Source organism: Chelonia mydas, chromosome 9 (genome assembly GCF_015237465.2).
Source record: "Chelonia mydas isolate rCheMyd1 chromosome 9, rCheMyd1.pri.v2, whole genome shotgun sequence".
Taxonomy (NCBI): domain Eukaryota; kingdom Metazoa; phylum Chordata; order Testudines; family Cheloniidae; genus Chelonia; species Chelonia mydas.
The window spans coordinates 81119110-81135202 of record NC_057855.1 but is presented as its reverse complement, the minus strand read 5'-3'; the positions used below and the strand labels follow the sequence as shown (position 1 = coordinate 81135202).

Here is a 16093-nt window from a genome sequence, read left to right as displayed (position 1 = left end):
AGATAATTGCTAATGGTTTTGAGATTGCTTCAGCTAGTTCTTTAAGTGCCCTTGGGTGAATTTCATCAGGCCCTGCTGACTTGAATACATCTAACTTATCTTAGTTTGTTTTATCAGCAAATGGAAATATTTAAATTAGCCAATTTCAAAATTCAAGCCCCTTTAGTTTGCTACTTCTGAATTCTGCAGACAGTGTTGTGTGGGGAAGTGATGAGGATGCCTTACACAAACAGCTATTTCAGAAACCTCAGCAGAGATATACTATAGCTGCGAAAAAAGTCTGAAATTAAGCTATATAACATAGTTAACGGTGTAAATAATAAATAGCTGAGGAAGAGTAATTCAAAGATCTGAAAACCTCTCATCCATATTCCAAAAAACAAATAGTGCAATTTGCTAAATTTGTTCTCTAACTGCAGAGATGTAATGCTGCTTAATTTAAGGTTCATCTCTCAGAATGTAGCAAAACCTTTTATAGTTATTTTAACCTTGAAACTTACAACTTTAAATCAAACAGAGAAATCTCCCATCTCTGGGCATAGTTCTGTCTATCTGCCTTACAGGCACACCAGCCATGATTTGCAGGTCTCTTCCTTGAAGCTACTGCCTGTAGTGAGATGATTGTTCCTTACTCATATTATCTACCCCTGCTCTGCCTCTTCTTTTTCTTCCCTAGCTAGACAGTAATATAATCCTCCCCAAAAGGTTTCCTGTCAAACTTGGAGAAATGTTACCAGCTTCTCTCCCAGGGCTGATTCTTCCTAGCATTCTACAGAAGAGTGCTGTCTTTCAAAGTAACCTCCTATAAGGTGACCTGGCTGGGAAGGGATGCTGGACAATGGGACCCTGTGTTAAGTTTGTGCTTCTCATGTAGCAGACTCTGCATTCATGTGGGGAGAGGTTTATTTTATAAAATACGGCTCAGTGAGCTATGACATGTGGTCTGCTTTCTCCATGTCAGGCAGGCAGACACTGAAATACGAGGCAGCTAATTAAAGCAGCTTTTTCAGTGCTGTCCTTTGTATATTAAATTTTATACATTGTTAGGGCCATATAGGTTCCTAATTTTCTACATATGGGATCATGTTACTGCATATCAATTCCAGATTGGCTAAACATAGCTTTGTTAAAAGTGGCACCAGACAATTCTTATGAAAAGAATCATTTTGGCAGAGTTATGCCCCATTGAAAACTGGTTTCCTATAAAAACACCAGATGTTGGCTTAGTGTTGATACTGTGAATATCTACCCACCCAAATATATATGTGAAAGCGAAGGTGCAAAGTCACGTTATAAGTAAATTTAAATATTCACCTTTGACCAACTCATTGCTATCCATCCCTCTGGAATTTATTCTGACATTCCAACCCCTGAACAATAGAAGCAGCTGTTGTTGTAACCTGCCAGAGAAATCTTTCTTCATCAAACTGGAATTTTGACCAGTTTGGAATTACACCAGCTTGAGGTTCAGGATAGGCAAGACTTATTCTGGGTCAGTAGCAGGTTTTATAGCTATAGCTTTAATGCAGGGATTTTCAAAAGCACCCAGTATTGGCCTAACTTTGCTCCCGCAGAAGTCAATGGTAAAACTTCCCCAAGATATTGGACTTCAGTGCCATTAAATATTTTGTACTAAAATGTGATTGTAGATCACTTTATACATTTTAAGCCTTTTTTTTATACCCTGCACAGTTGGACTTTGGTAATTAAAGCACCTATCCATCTATTTGAGGTACTTAGTGGTCCCCATGACCATCGTATCTGAGCACCTTACAGGTTTTATACTCACAACGCCCTGTAATATCTGACTTGTACAGAATACTACGTGAAAGAGTAATGTGGTATCAAGGTTTTATCAAAACTCATGTGAGTGAACTGTATAGATCATCTTGTGAGTAATTCACCCAATCCCAAACTCATGCACATAAAACTTGATTACCCCACCATCATGTATTTTGAGTATGTTTGTGTACAACACACCTACCATAGTTAATCAATGCAAACAACATGAAAATAGTTTACAGTAAATCACATGTATGTAACAATCGTGAAAACAAAAGGTAAATAGAGTTGGGAATTAAAACAACTATGTAAGAACTGCTCAACTCAGGAGACTAATGACAGCATAATGAGCCATTATTTTAAGGATTATGGTTCAAGTCCATACCAGAGCAGTAGTGACCAAAAGTTATTCACTGTTGGTTGGCCTATTTGAAATGAATCCAGCTTTGAGTAAATAGGTGTCCATGTGACCCATTAGGTGTTTGCAAAACCCATCAGCAGGGGCTATAATTGGTATATTTGTTGGTAGTCTCAAGTAGCAGTGCCAAAGGCTGAAAGGACATGCAGACCTCAAGTATCCCCTGACCCTACTGGTGGTCCTTCCAAATGCAGAAGAAAGAGGAGACAATGAGGAGAAATGGCTTAAGAGGTGTCACCTAGTAAAAGTGTTGGGAAAATAAGGAAAGCAAATCTAACCTAGCAGCTGTCATAGCTCACCTGAGATGTTAGCTCAGTAGCCTACTTGGGAAACTCAGCTAATATCCAGGTGACAGTTTAAATAGGGACCAGGTTTGTAAGATTATGGGACAACTGAGATGTAACTGGGTTCAGTGACGTTACTGTGATTTCAATGCACTCAGGGCCTAAAACCTAACCTATGCAAAGCACTGGAGAATACTCCAAAGGAAACAAACCTACACCGTCAGGACAGATTTATGACCAAATAGGTCTTTTCCATCTTTCTGACGAATCTAATTCAGGTTAGATGACAACGGAGAAAAATAATCATGCTAGTGTTGCATTCACTGGAGGGAGTACAATCGTTATAATGGAGGCATCCGAGAGGCCTTCTCTGATATAGCCTGAGACGGGTTAGTAGCAAGGTACCTTAGCATCTGCAGAAGGTCAGATGTACTCCTCAGTAATCTGGTGGTCTCCTAATAACTATGAATTGTGCAGAAAAATCTTTCTTCTAGTCTGGATCATTCCCCACAAAGATTCTTTAATTCTGATTTTTAGCTTGTTTTTAAGGGGCTGGCGCGGGGAGCACACTTACTCTGTACTCTACTATTATCTCACTCGTGTTTCTTTTGTTTTCAAGGCTTTCAACAGTGAACATTTCTTTTTAAGTAAAACACTAAATTGATTTGTATGAGTGCAAAGCTTTTCTTGTATTCGATATTAAACTAAATTGGGGATTCAGTGAAGTGTGTGGGTTTTTTTTTAAATCAGTCTTTGATGGATTGCACAACATTTAGTTAGTTAGAAGGCCATAAGAGGATTTATCATCCTTTAAAAAAAAAAAAAAAAATCCTCTGTGAAAATGCTGAAACTAGGTGGAATATTTCCAGAAAAATCAAGCATTATGATGAATTATTTTACGTGTGTGTAAAATATTCCTGTCTTCCAAAAAGCCACTTAAAATTGTTTGGATAGAGTTGGCATCTGCCACAGCAGAGTCACACTTACGATAACATGATTGACCATTTTTGGCATATGTTGGTCTAAATTGCCTCATCTATTGGCTGTCAGTCGCTTCTGAATTACATCCAACTCTTTGTAGGCACGTTTCCATCTGGTTAAGTTTAGAACTCAAGCTGTTTATACATTTTAAAAAAAAGTAGCTTTTACCAATAACAATCTCTGCAAAAAGGTTTTTGCTTCTGTTCCTAATGCATTTTAAAACAATTCAGCTTTCTTCACTTGAGGCTAAAAGGCAAAATAACCTTCCAAAGAGTGAAAGAATATTTGCTCCTCTGTAATGCCAAGACCTTAGAAACATACAAATAATGTTTGAAATAAATTTGAATTCATAAATAATTTCCACAATATGCTATTCCACTTCTAAAGTGGAAAACCAGATTTTAAGTCTAATGTTTTAACTACGTGCATTAGGGAGGCAGGATGAATACATGCTGTTATAGTCTCACTGAGCCTTTCTCATATGGGCCTTGCATTATTTTTATGCTGAATACAAGCCATCTGGCACTGTGCACTGTAGTATTTAGTGCCACAAATAATAATGAAAAATGTGGTAATATCAGATATTTTAACAGAAAAATATAAGACTGAGGGCATAAACTGTAATGCACCAGGCCTGTAATCTTAACTCAACCAAAAAAAACCCCATGTTGTTCACTCTGCTCTTGTTTCCAATAAATGATCCCTACGTCATAGACTATAGTGAGAATTATAATGGGAAGGTTATTGGTTAACACCTATCCGTGGAATATCAGCTTCTGTAGTGAACAAACTGGAATCCTGGAGAAAAATGTGTCGAAGAACCAGCAAGGCTTGTGCCACTCTTCTCGGTTAGACAGGAGTGCTGGCGTGGCATGTAACTGGGTTCTTCATCTTCAGATGCGTATGGGAGATATTTTGAGCTGCTGCTTCAAGTTCTTGTCCTTGTGGGTGCTCCATGTGAAGCTATGCACATGCCCATACACTGTCAGATTGTTTTTGCTAGCAATGACTCCGGGTCCAGCCTGTGCCATACGCCTACTCATGTTCCAGCGTGAGGGAGTAGAGAGGAGCAGACCTGCACCACTCCAGTTCCCTCTCAGCTGTTTTAGGCTCAAGATGGAGTTCTGTGGCATCCACTATCTAGTTGACACAGCTATTCCTCTACCCATATTTGCACTTGATTTTTGTTTTTTAGTTTACTTTTAGTTATTTTGTTTGCCTTTTCTAGCACAGTTTGTGCTTTGGGGGTCCCCCTTCTCATCTTTCTTCTTTGAGAACCAGGCCCATTGTTTTCTTGGGCCTTCTCAACTGGCAGATTCCTCTCTCATGAGGACCTTTGTGTTACGGAGGAGTTAGAGCCTTCCCCACACCCCCTAAGGAGCACCAGGAGAATCTTCCTGCCAGTGCCTGTCTCATACCTTGACCCAGCAACGCATGGGTATTACTGCTGCCTCAAGTAAAGATCCTCCCATCAGTACCATTATAATGGCTGGACCTTCCTTGCCATCTGATACCAATGCAATGCAATGCACTGACTCATTTAGCTCCACCCTAGACATGAGAGAGGGTGAGTTTCTGGAACAGCCTCCCAATAGGAGTTATGGGGGCAAAGAACTGGATTACTTTTAAAAGAGAAACGGACAAATTTGAGTGCAATTGTATGACGAGGCTGCTTGTGATGGTAAGGGACAAGGCCTACATCCCTAGGGCTTGCTTGCAGTTTGTCTTATGTTCATAATGCTCTTGCTTCAGGGCTTCTGTTGGTCACTGGCTGGAGTCAGAAAGGGATTTTTTTCCCCTGGTGTATTCTGGGTGGGTTTTTATCTCCTTCCTCTGAAGCATCATGGATAGTCATGGCTTGAAATGAGATTGGGTGGGGAGGGCCAGGGCTCTGAGCTGGCACTGAGCATATATTCTCTCTCTCTCAGGTGCTTGGCTGGCTGGTTCTTGCTCACATGCTCAGGGTCTAACTGATCGCCATATATGAGATTCAGTTTGACGGGGGTTTTCTCCTTCCTCTGCAGTATGCGGGTATACGTCACTTGCCAGGATTATTTGGATATAGTTCTCTCTAACCATTTCTTGACCATTGCGGGGGCTTGGGGCACTGGTCCCTTCAGTTTTCTCCCAGTGACACATAATAGTCTGTCTCCTGTGGGCTGTAGTACTTTGGTCACATTTCAGTTGTTGGGTTTAGTGTGTGGGCACAGGGTGGGGTTGATGGCCAGTGACATACAGGAGGTCAGACTAGATCTAGTGGTCCCTTCTGCCCTTAAACTCTGATACTTTCTTTGGCTCTGAGGTCTCTATTCAGTCCTCTACCACCCATCCATTCCACCTTCCTCTCCTCAAGGTCTTCCCTGAGGAGCAGACCCCAGAAGCTAACAAACACAGACCTGATAGTCCTAGCGAGAGCACCCATGTGGTCTGGCTTCTTTCTCTTATGTTCTATAGTGGGCTTTCTGTTACTTCTGGGCTTCTTATGGGGTCTTGTCTACAGATTGAAGCGGTCCTACCAGGAGACTCATCCACCAACTTGGGATCCTCCTCACTCTACTCAAGAGGAGCAACTAGAGGAACAAGACTTGAGAACTGAGAAGACACCCCATCTTCTTCCACCCTAGGTGAGACAGCTAGGCCACCTCCACCATCCTACATGGATGGCTTCAAGGCCGTTCAGGACTTGATGAAATGCACAGAGGAGGCTTTCCAGATTCCTTTGAAGGAAATCCAGGAACAGCAGCACTCCTCGGTAGACATCTTGCATACCTCCGCCCAGGGCTAGGTAGCTTTACCTACTAATGAGGTCCTTCTCTCACTAGCCTGCACAGTGTGGCAAATGCTTGTCATCATCCCAGACACCTGCATGAGGGCCAATAAAAAGTACTAGTCCCGGCCAAGGGCTCAGAGTACTTGTTTTCTCATCCCAGCCCTAACTCCCTGGTCATCAATACCGGCAACGAAAGGATTAGGCAACATCTCTTCAAGTCAACACCAACTGACAAGATACTCAAGCATCTGGACCTCCTATGACATAAGAGCTACTCATCAGTTCAGAGTCACCAACTATCAAGTCCTGGTAGCAAAATATGCCTTCACCAACGATAATCAATTGTCTCACTTTTACTGAGTTTTTGCCTCAGCACAAGAGAGAGCAATTTCAAGCTCTTATTACAGTGTGTCAGAAAATAGCCAAAGCCTCCCTACAGACCTCCCTTGACACAGTGGATATGGCCTCCCATTCTATCGCCCCTGCTATTGTCATGTGCCAGGCATGGGTGCTGGAACTAGGTGTGCTGGGGGTGCTTCTGTTCCTCGGGCTTGAAGTAGTTTTCTTCATATACAGGGTTTACAGTTTGGTTCAATGGCTCTCAGGACCCCCACTATACAAGTTGTTCCAGCACCCCTGGTGCCAGGCCTCCTACCTACAAATAGTTTGGCTTGCCCAGGGTGGTGCAAAATACTGTGCAGGCCTTGCCCTTCAAAGGACTTAAACTCTTTAGTGACATCATGGACAGAGCTCTGCACATGCTGAAGGACTCCAGGGTGACATTGCACACTCTCCGCATCTATAGACCATCTACAAAGAGGAAATACAGCAAGTCTCAGCCAGCGCAATGCTCCTGTCCAGTGTACTCTCAGGTGCCCCCAAGAACTATAGAACTGCCCAGAAAGAGCTTCAGAGAAAGGCCCATCTTGTACTGTCACTTTTCAGTTGCTTACCTCATCTAATGACCAGTTTGACAGCTTGGTTGAGGCTCATGAACCTGCCCCATTGGCTCTTTAGCTGGAACAACCTTCCATCCACTCACCCTATAGAGACCATCTGACCCATTTCCTCCGTTCTTGGGAACATATCACTGTGATGGAATACATCCCTATATTCACTCCCTATACACTATTGTAATAATCTTTGTACAAAGTATGTCCTGTAAGGTATCATTTGAAAACATACATTTCTGGGGGAAGATTCAGGACAGGGTGGGTGTTGGGGTCGCCCTGCAGCATAACCCAGGCTGGTAAGAGCCGCGGTGAGGCTGGCTGGCTGGCTGCAGCACACACAGACATAGCTGGGATTGACTTACAGGCTGGAGGCTACAGCAGCAGGGCATTGTAAAGGGCACCCCAGGTTACACGGCAGGGGTGACACAGCTACTCCTTAGTCTGGATTGTACCCTGGTATGTCACAATCACCTCAGACAAATGTGTACTTGAAGTGATCTCAACTGTTTACTCCAATAAATTCAACTCCATTCCCCACATGAGCCCTGCCTCCCCATCCCTATTCAGCAACTCTTCTCCTGAGAGGCTCTTAAAGCAGGAGATGGAATCTCTTTTGCAGCTGGGGGCAATCAAACCCATTCCTCCAGACTTGACCAGAAAGGGTTTCTACTCTAGGTACTTTCTGGTCCCCCAGAAAAAGGGAGGGTAGAGAACTGATTCTAAACACTTATTCATGCGTAACACTTCAGGATGGTCCCACTAGCAATGATCATTCCATCATTAGATCCTGGGGACTGCTTCATTACCCTCAACCTTCAGGTTGATCACTTTCATGTAGCCATACACCCAGTGCATTGATGCTTCCTCAGGTTTGTAGTGGGCTCAGACATGACCTTTACTATCTTCTTCCACAAGCTATGTTGAGTTCTCATTCTCACTTCCTCCCTATAGTGTCATCAGTGTTCCACATCTAACAGGAACTGCTGATCTTTTACCCCAAGCCCCACTCTCCTAGAGAAGATGAGTCTCCCTACACTGGACATAAGAAGAGCCCTGGCTTTCTACCTTCACCGAGCCTTTTAGGATTTCCCCCAGACTTTGTTTCCTTTGCCAAGGCGGGGAAGGGTGTCACTCAATCTCCTCTCAGGCACTATCTCAGTGTGTGTCGAGGTGCATTTGGAACACTGCAAGTCCACTGGGGTGCACCTTTCTCATTGAATTGCTTCTCACTCCACTCGCCTAATTGACTTCCATTGCCCTCCTTAGGAAGGTACCCATCAAAGACATTTGGAAGGCAATCACCTAGTCCTCCGTTCACATGCTTTCACAGGACTATACCTTAATGCATGTCTCCAGAGTGGATGCAGCATTTGGTGAAAATGTTCTACCCTCTGTACTGGATCCTCTTCCTCAGCACCATATCCACATTAAGATACTACTTGGGAGTCTCCTCACATACAGCACCCATAGGACACTACTGAAAGAAGGAGGAGAGGTTACTTACCTGGTACAGTAAATGGAGTTCTTAAAGACATTTTGTCCCTATTGGTGCTCTGTAACCCATCCTCCTTTACCCTTTGCTTTGACATCTACCATGCTCTGAAGCTGAGAAGGGAATGGAGTGGTGTGGGGCTGCACCTCATTATATGCTCTTGTACCAGAGTATAAGGAGGCACATGGTGCAGGTGTGCACCCGCTGGCACTGCTCACAACAAAATAATCTCAGATTGATAGTACACAGAGGCATGCACATCGTGATGTGGAGCATCCATAGGGACAAAACATCTAGAACTCCAGTTACTGCACAGTGTAAGAAACTTCTCATTTTCTACATCTCATTCAACTCGTGAATGAACTTCTGGGCTTTAAATTAAAACACACACAAGAAGGCTTAAAACAATGAGGACAGTGACTTGCTTTGCTTTGTTCTTCTTGCTTATCCAAGGTAAGTAGTTTGATTCAGTGGGTCTGCAGCAGCTGTTGTTAAATGTGGAGGAGGAAGAGGGAAGAATTCCATAGATTCTACAAAGGTATGTTTCAGGCTCACTCATAGCAACACTTTGCAAAATGAGCTTTATCCCGGTGTTTCAGGGTAACAATTTAAAGATGAGTCTTTCTATAAACAATCACATTTGGGAACTGTGCTATTGAAAAGTCATGTTACCCTGTATAGACCTCTCTAAATCTCTGATAACAAAATTGATCTCATCTTGGTAAACAGGCCTTGCCATCCTGATCACTACTCCCACCAACCTGGTCATACTAACCTAATGTCCTATCCAGGCCGTGGAGGAAACAATGCTAGTAACAGCTGTGTTCCAACCATTTTAAACCAAGATTTGCTTTTGCCAAGCTACAGCATTAAAGCCTGTAACTGTGCTAAGTGTAATGGGTCTCTGGCATAGTTTCATCTACAGTAGGGTGTACCTGGGGATGTGCTCCTCAGCTTACCAAACTCACCTGCGAGCATCTACACTGCAGAACTGAGTGTGAGCCTTACCCATGTAGCCACATCAACACTGGCACTACAGTATCCCTGACGAGGCCACGGCACACCTGGTGGCTGAGCTTTGTGACTTTGTCCTCACCCACAACCATTTCAGATTTGGGGACAACTTATACCTTCAAGTCAGTGGCACTGCTATGGGTACCTGCATGGCCCCACAGTATGCCAATATTTTTATGGCTGACTTAGAACAACGCTTCCTCAGCTCTCATCCCCTAGCGTCCCTCCTCTACTTGCACTACATTGATGACATCTTCATCATATGGACCCACGGGAAGGAGGCCCTTGAAGAATTCCACCTGGATTTCAACAATTTCCGCCCCACCATCAACCTGAGCCTGCACCAGTCCACACAAGAGATCCACTTCCTGGACACTACAGTGCAAATAAGTGATGGTCACATAAACACCACCCTATACCGGAAACCTACTGACCACTATACTTACCTACATGCCTCCAGCTTCCATCCAGAACACATCACACGATCCACTGTCTACAGCCAAGCCCTAAGATACAACCAAATTTGCTCCAATCCCTCAGACAGAGACAAACACCTACAAGATCTTTATCAAGCATCTTAAAACTACACTACCCACCTGGGGAAATGAGGAAACAGATTGACAGAGCGAGACGGGTACCCAGAAATCACCTACTACTGGACAGGCCCAACAAGGAAAATAACAGAATACCACCTGCCATCACGTACAGCCCCCAGCTAAAACCTCTCCAGCACGTTATCAACGATCTACAACCTATCCTGGAAAATGATCCCTAACTCTCCCAGACCTTGGGAGGCAGGCCAGTCCTCGCTTACGGACAGCCCCCCAACCTGAAGCAAATACTCACCAGCAACTATACACCACACCACAGAAACACTAACCCAGGAACCAACCCCTGTAGCAAACCTCGTTGCCTACTCTGTCCCCATATCTACTCTAGCGACACCATCAGAGGACCCAACCACATCAGCCACACCATCGGAGGCTCATTCACCTGCATGTCTACTAATGTTATATATGTAATCATATGCCAGCAATGCCCGTCTGCCATGTACATTGGCCAAACTGGACAGTCCCTATGTGAAAGAATAAATGAACACACATCAGACATCAGGAATAGTAACATACAAAAGCCAGTAGGAGAACACTTCAATCTTCCTCGACGTTCTATAACAGATTTGAAAGTAGCTATCCTTGAACAAAAAAACTTCAGAAACAGACTTCAAAGAGAAACAGCAGAACTAAAATTCATTTGCAAATTTAACACCATTAATTTGGGCTTGAATAGGGACTGGGAGTGGCTGGCTCATTACAAAAGCAGCTTTGCCTCTCCTGGAATTGCACTTCCTCATCTGTTATTGGGAGTGGACTACATCTACCCTGATCGAACTGGCCATGTCAACACTGGTTCTCCACTTATGAGGTAACTCCAGTGGTGAGCTGGAGTCAGTTCATACCGGTTTGCGCGAACCAGTTATTAAATTTTGAAGCCAGTTTAGAACTGGTTGTTAAAGGGATGGGCAAACTCCGGCCCGTGGGCCACATCTGGCCCGCAGGACCGTCCTGTCCAGCCCGCCTGAGCTCTCTGCTGGGGAGGCTCCCCTGAGAATCCCTTTTTAATTTTTACTCACCCGGCGGTGCTTTGGGACTTCGGCGGCACTGAAGGACCCACCACCGAAGTGCCGCCAAAGACCCAGAGCGAGTGAAAGACCCGCCGCTGAAGACCTGGAGAGACTGAAGGAACCGGTTCTTCAGCTTTTGGCAGCTCATCACTGGGTAACTCCCTTCTCTTCATGTGTCAGTATATTTATTTCTGCATCTGTAATATTCACTCCATGCATCTGAAGAAGTGGGGTTTTTACCCACGAAAGCTTATGCTCAAATAAATCTGTCAGTCTTTAAGGTGCCACCGGAGTCCTTGTTGTTTTTGTGGATACGGACTAACATGGCTATCCTCTGAAACTGGCACTAGAGTTACCCATGTTTGACTAGGATTTCTCAGGGTATATCTTAGGGCTCTTAGCATCTCAGTAACTTAAGCCAATCCTAGGCATTTTTTTGTTCTGTGTTGTGGGAGAACTTATCTTTCTTTCACAATCCCCTGTGCAGAAGTGTATTTAGCCCACTGACATATTTACCTGTGGCATTTTTGTCTGGGTGTGCTCCTCACTTGTGTCCATTCCAGCCGTGCCAAGCCATGGATTCAGTAGAGGTGGATGAGCTGTTCCTGCTTCTGACTGCACAAGGTCACAGATTGAGGGAATGGGAGATAGCGGGAGTGGGGGCATTTCAGCAGCAGCTTCTGACCTTTGGAAGGCAGCAGTGGGTCTCAGAGGGGAGATGATGTGAGCTGGATTGCATAGTCATGCAGATTTGGGGTGCCCAGCAGCAGCTCTAGAACTTCCATATGCTCTAGCCCTCTACCACCAAGGACATACAAATAAGGGAAGCCATACCAGCCCAAAAGCAGGTTTCTCTTGCCAGATGGAAGCTGGCTCCACCAGACAGCTAAATGCCCATGGCTGTCTAGTTTGCTGATCTCAAGTCAACTGTCAGTGCGCTGATTGTGGAGGTTTGTGGGGAGGAATTAATACTGTGGTTTACCCATTGGTAGTGGTCATAGTTAATGTGCCTAAAAAAACCCTGTCTTTGAGAGAATGGGTCTCCAGAACTACACTCAGGCCATCACTGGCACTCTTGGTGCCCGTAATTTGTCTGCCACAAGGAACACCTGCATATCAGTCATAAAGGGTAATACTCCTCCATTCTGTAGGACTACGTTGATCACTAAGGTTCACGAACAACTGCATAGGATGTACAAGGATGTACCAGGGTGCTGAAATCTGGCGTTTACCTATTTTAACAAAAAGGGATCTTACTTTCTTCAAATAACATAGATATCAACAGTATGCCTATGCCAACTGTCATTTTACAGGACCCCATCTACCCTCTACTGCCCTGGCTCATAAGACTGTACCTGACATCAAAGCATATGGCAGAAGAAGGCTTAATTTACCCACTTAGCTGTTGCAAGATGGTGGGGGAGTGCGTATTTGGCAGGCTGAAGGCAAGATGGCATTGCCTACAAAACTGATTGGATGCCAGCGTGGCCAATGCCATCCTCATTACTGTGTCATGCTGTGACCTCCACAAACCTAGGAGATTAAAGGTAAGAATTTTCATCAGAAGTGGGCTCAAGACACTGCACATGTCATCAGTGGGGCTGGGTCCACGTGAGCAAGGAAAATAAAGGAAGCCTTGTGCTCCCAAATCCTTGCATCACAGGGTGACCTGCATGAGGGAATGTGATGCTGTGTACTGTTGTAGTATACAATGCAGGGAATAGGAAACTTTATTAAAAGCTTTGCATGCAACTTCCTCACTTTCTTCTTTCTCAAGCACTCCAACAGCAACATATTGTAGAACCAAACATTTATTAACAAAGTATTTTTAAAACCATTGTGCATATTCCAGCTGCCTGTAAACAAATGTAAAAAATTGAAGTGCAAACGTGTACCAAACTGTGTCAGTAAGTGCAAACTATATCGTCTCACTGGTAGTGGAACTGGATGTCAGAAGTATACCTGTACTCCTTACCTTTGGTTGTATGGTGGCAGGATAAAAAGGGAGTTAATAGCTCACCCAACTCCTAAATTTTCCAGTGGCTGCACTGGCTGCAGAATGAGGTAGCGTGGAGGGGAGTCCATAGGCACTGGTGATGGTGCAAGTATTATGGTCTGCAGCCTGTTGGTCATCAGGGTGAGCAGCTGCTCAGACTGCTCCTTTCTCCTCACCTCCTATGCTCCTTCACCTTCTGGTTGTGCTTGAGGTACTGCATGATCATTCAGTCCTCCCATGATCCAAGAACCTCTTAATGCCAACTGATAAGAGGGTGCAGAAAGACTACAGAAATCTCCTGATTCTGGTGTGTACATTCTGGTTTGCCAAAGAATGTCATATGAGGTCTCAAATGAAAGCCAGGGTCACAAGGGTTGTTATCATTGTGAAATGTATGTACAGATACTATTGTAAGGTGTCATGTGTATGTATACTGGAAGCACATTCTTAAAGTCTGAATCAAAGTATTAAGTCACCAGCAAAGGTGAAAAACAGGTACCCTGTCAGATAAGAGAGATTTATTCATTTGTCTGTTTTACTTGAACTTGAGTATTGTCTAGTTGTATAACAATGGGTAACCAATCACCAGTCTGAACTGAATGCAAATTAAGGAATGTGAGGACTTTAGAGAAAAAAATCTGACAGGAAGACAGGAGCAGGAGAGGGGAGGGAACCCTGTTTGGTGGGTGCACTTCAAAGGTTTGCTTGAATATATTTGGAGGGCAGAGATGTGTCCTTCATTGACAAAGAAAAAAGTCAGAGCTTTTGTTTCATGAAAAAGGGGGTCTCAACCTAGCTGGATTGAAAATGCTGAAGAAAACTTTGGGTGAGATTAATTCCTTTAGGCAGAAGGTTAACCCATTACTTAAGTTTAGTTTCTAGAACAGGGGTGGGCAAAATTTTTGGCCCGAGGGCCACATCTGGGTATAGAAATTGTATGGCGGGCCATGAATGCTCACAAAATTGGGGTTGGGTGTAGGAGGGGGTGAGGGCTCTGGCTGGGGGTGAGGGCTCCGGGTGGGGCCAGAAATGAGTTCAGGGTGTGGGAGGGGGCTACAGCTGGGGGTGTAGGCTCTGAGGTGGGGCTGGGGATTTGGGGTGTAGGAGGGTGCTCCAGGCTGGGATCGAGGGGTTTGGAGGGTGGGAGGGGAATCAGGGCTGGGGCAGGTGGTTGGGGCATGGGGAGAGGCTCAGGGGCACAGGCTCTGGGCAGCGCTTACCTCAAGCAGCTCCCGGAAGTGCTCTGGTTCCTACACGGAGGCACAGCCAGGCGGCTCTGCTGTACGCTGCTCCATCCACAGGCGCTGCCCCTGCAGCTCCCATTGGCCATGGTTCCCAGACAATGGGAGCTGTGGGGGCGGCACTTGGGGTGGGGGCAGCATGCGGAGCGCAGCCCCCTGGGTGCCCCTAGGCATAGGAGCCAGAGGGGGGACATGCTGCTGCTTCCGGGAACTGCACAAACCAGCCCCCGACCCTGCTCCCCATCTGGAGTGCCGGAGCGGGGCAAGCCCCAGACCCTGCTCCCCAGCGAGAGCTTGAGGGCTGGAATAAAATGTCTGGTGGGCCGGATGCTGCCTGCGGCCTGTAATTTGCCAACCCCTGCTCTAAAACCATGTTATGATTTTTTTTTTTATATGTAACCATGTGACTCCAATATTCTTACTCGCTATTACTTGAATCTCTATCTCTTTGATGATAGATATATTTATAGTGAAAACAAGAATAAATTTAAGTGGCATGGTATTAAGAGAAGTGCTGGTACACAGTAGAATCTTACATGCTGGTGCGTACTGTTCCTTTCGGGACAGCAGACCTGGTTACTCTGTGAGTGTTGAATGGATAACGGCCTGGATGCTGCAGGGAACACTCTCTGAGGCAGGGCTGACCCTAGGATTTTTGCCGACCCCGCTTTTTTTCCATGCCCCCCGCCTCCGGCTCCACCCCAACTCTGCCCCTTCCCAACCCCTTACCCAAATCCCCAGCCCCGCCTCCTCCCCTGGGCGTGCTCCATTTCCCCCCCCCATTGCTTCCTGCGACTCCCTTCCCTGCCCTAGCTCACTTCCGCTCCGCCTGCTCCCCTGAACACGCTGCCGCTCCGCTTCTTCCCCCTTCCCTCTCAGGCAAGGGAGAGGCAGCGCGTTCAGGGGAGCAGGCGGAGTGGAGGTGAGCGAGGGTGTGGGGGGAACGCAGGAAGTAATGGGGGTTAAAGGAATCGCTCCCCACCCCAGCTCATCTCCACTCTGCCACCGCTTCTCCTCCCTCCCAGGCTTGCTGTGCGAAACATCTGTTTCACGCACAGCAAGCCTGGGAGGGAGGGGGGAGAACCGGAGTGGCAGCGGGCACCCTCAGGGGAGCAGGTGGAGGCAGAGCGGAGGCGAGCTGGGGTGGCGGGGGCACATTTCTAGGGGTGGCATGGTCGGCGCCGGAACGCCGCCCCTAGAAATGTGCCGCCCCAAGCACCTGCTTGTTTTGCTGATGCCTAGAGCCGACCCTGCTCTGAGGATTCACGGGTTGGTGTGTAGCTATCACTACCTGTCAGAGGAGGATTAGGGTGCTTTGGGACCCTTCACCAGAGTGAGTGGGGGCCCCTCCCTACCCCTTCCACATGCAGTTCCCGCCCCCCACCCCGGTGCTCCTACCAGGGAGTGGGAGCTTCCATTCGCCAGCCCGGCATGCAGCGGCTTGCCCCCCTCCACCCACCTGGCACTTCTGGCAAGCCCCTGGGCCCTGACCCCGCTGCCCAGCAGGAGTTCCAAGCAGAGGAGGGCAAGCCCCTGTGCCC

General features: G+C 46.0%; 1 long non-coding RNA gene across 1 annotated transcript; it reads left to right on the top strand.

Moving 5' to 3' along the window:
• Window positions 1-10965: 10965 nt before the first annotated feature.
• On the top strand, window positions 10966-15679 carry LOC122461838. The gene is made up of 3 exons (XR_006284047.1): window positions 10966-11125; window positions 12950-12953; window positions 15669-15679. It is a non-coding gene; the product is annotated as an uncharacterized LOC122461838 (long non-coding RNA).
• The last annotated feature ends 414 nt before the right edge of the window (window positions 15680-16093 follow it).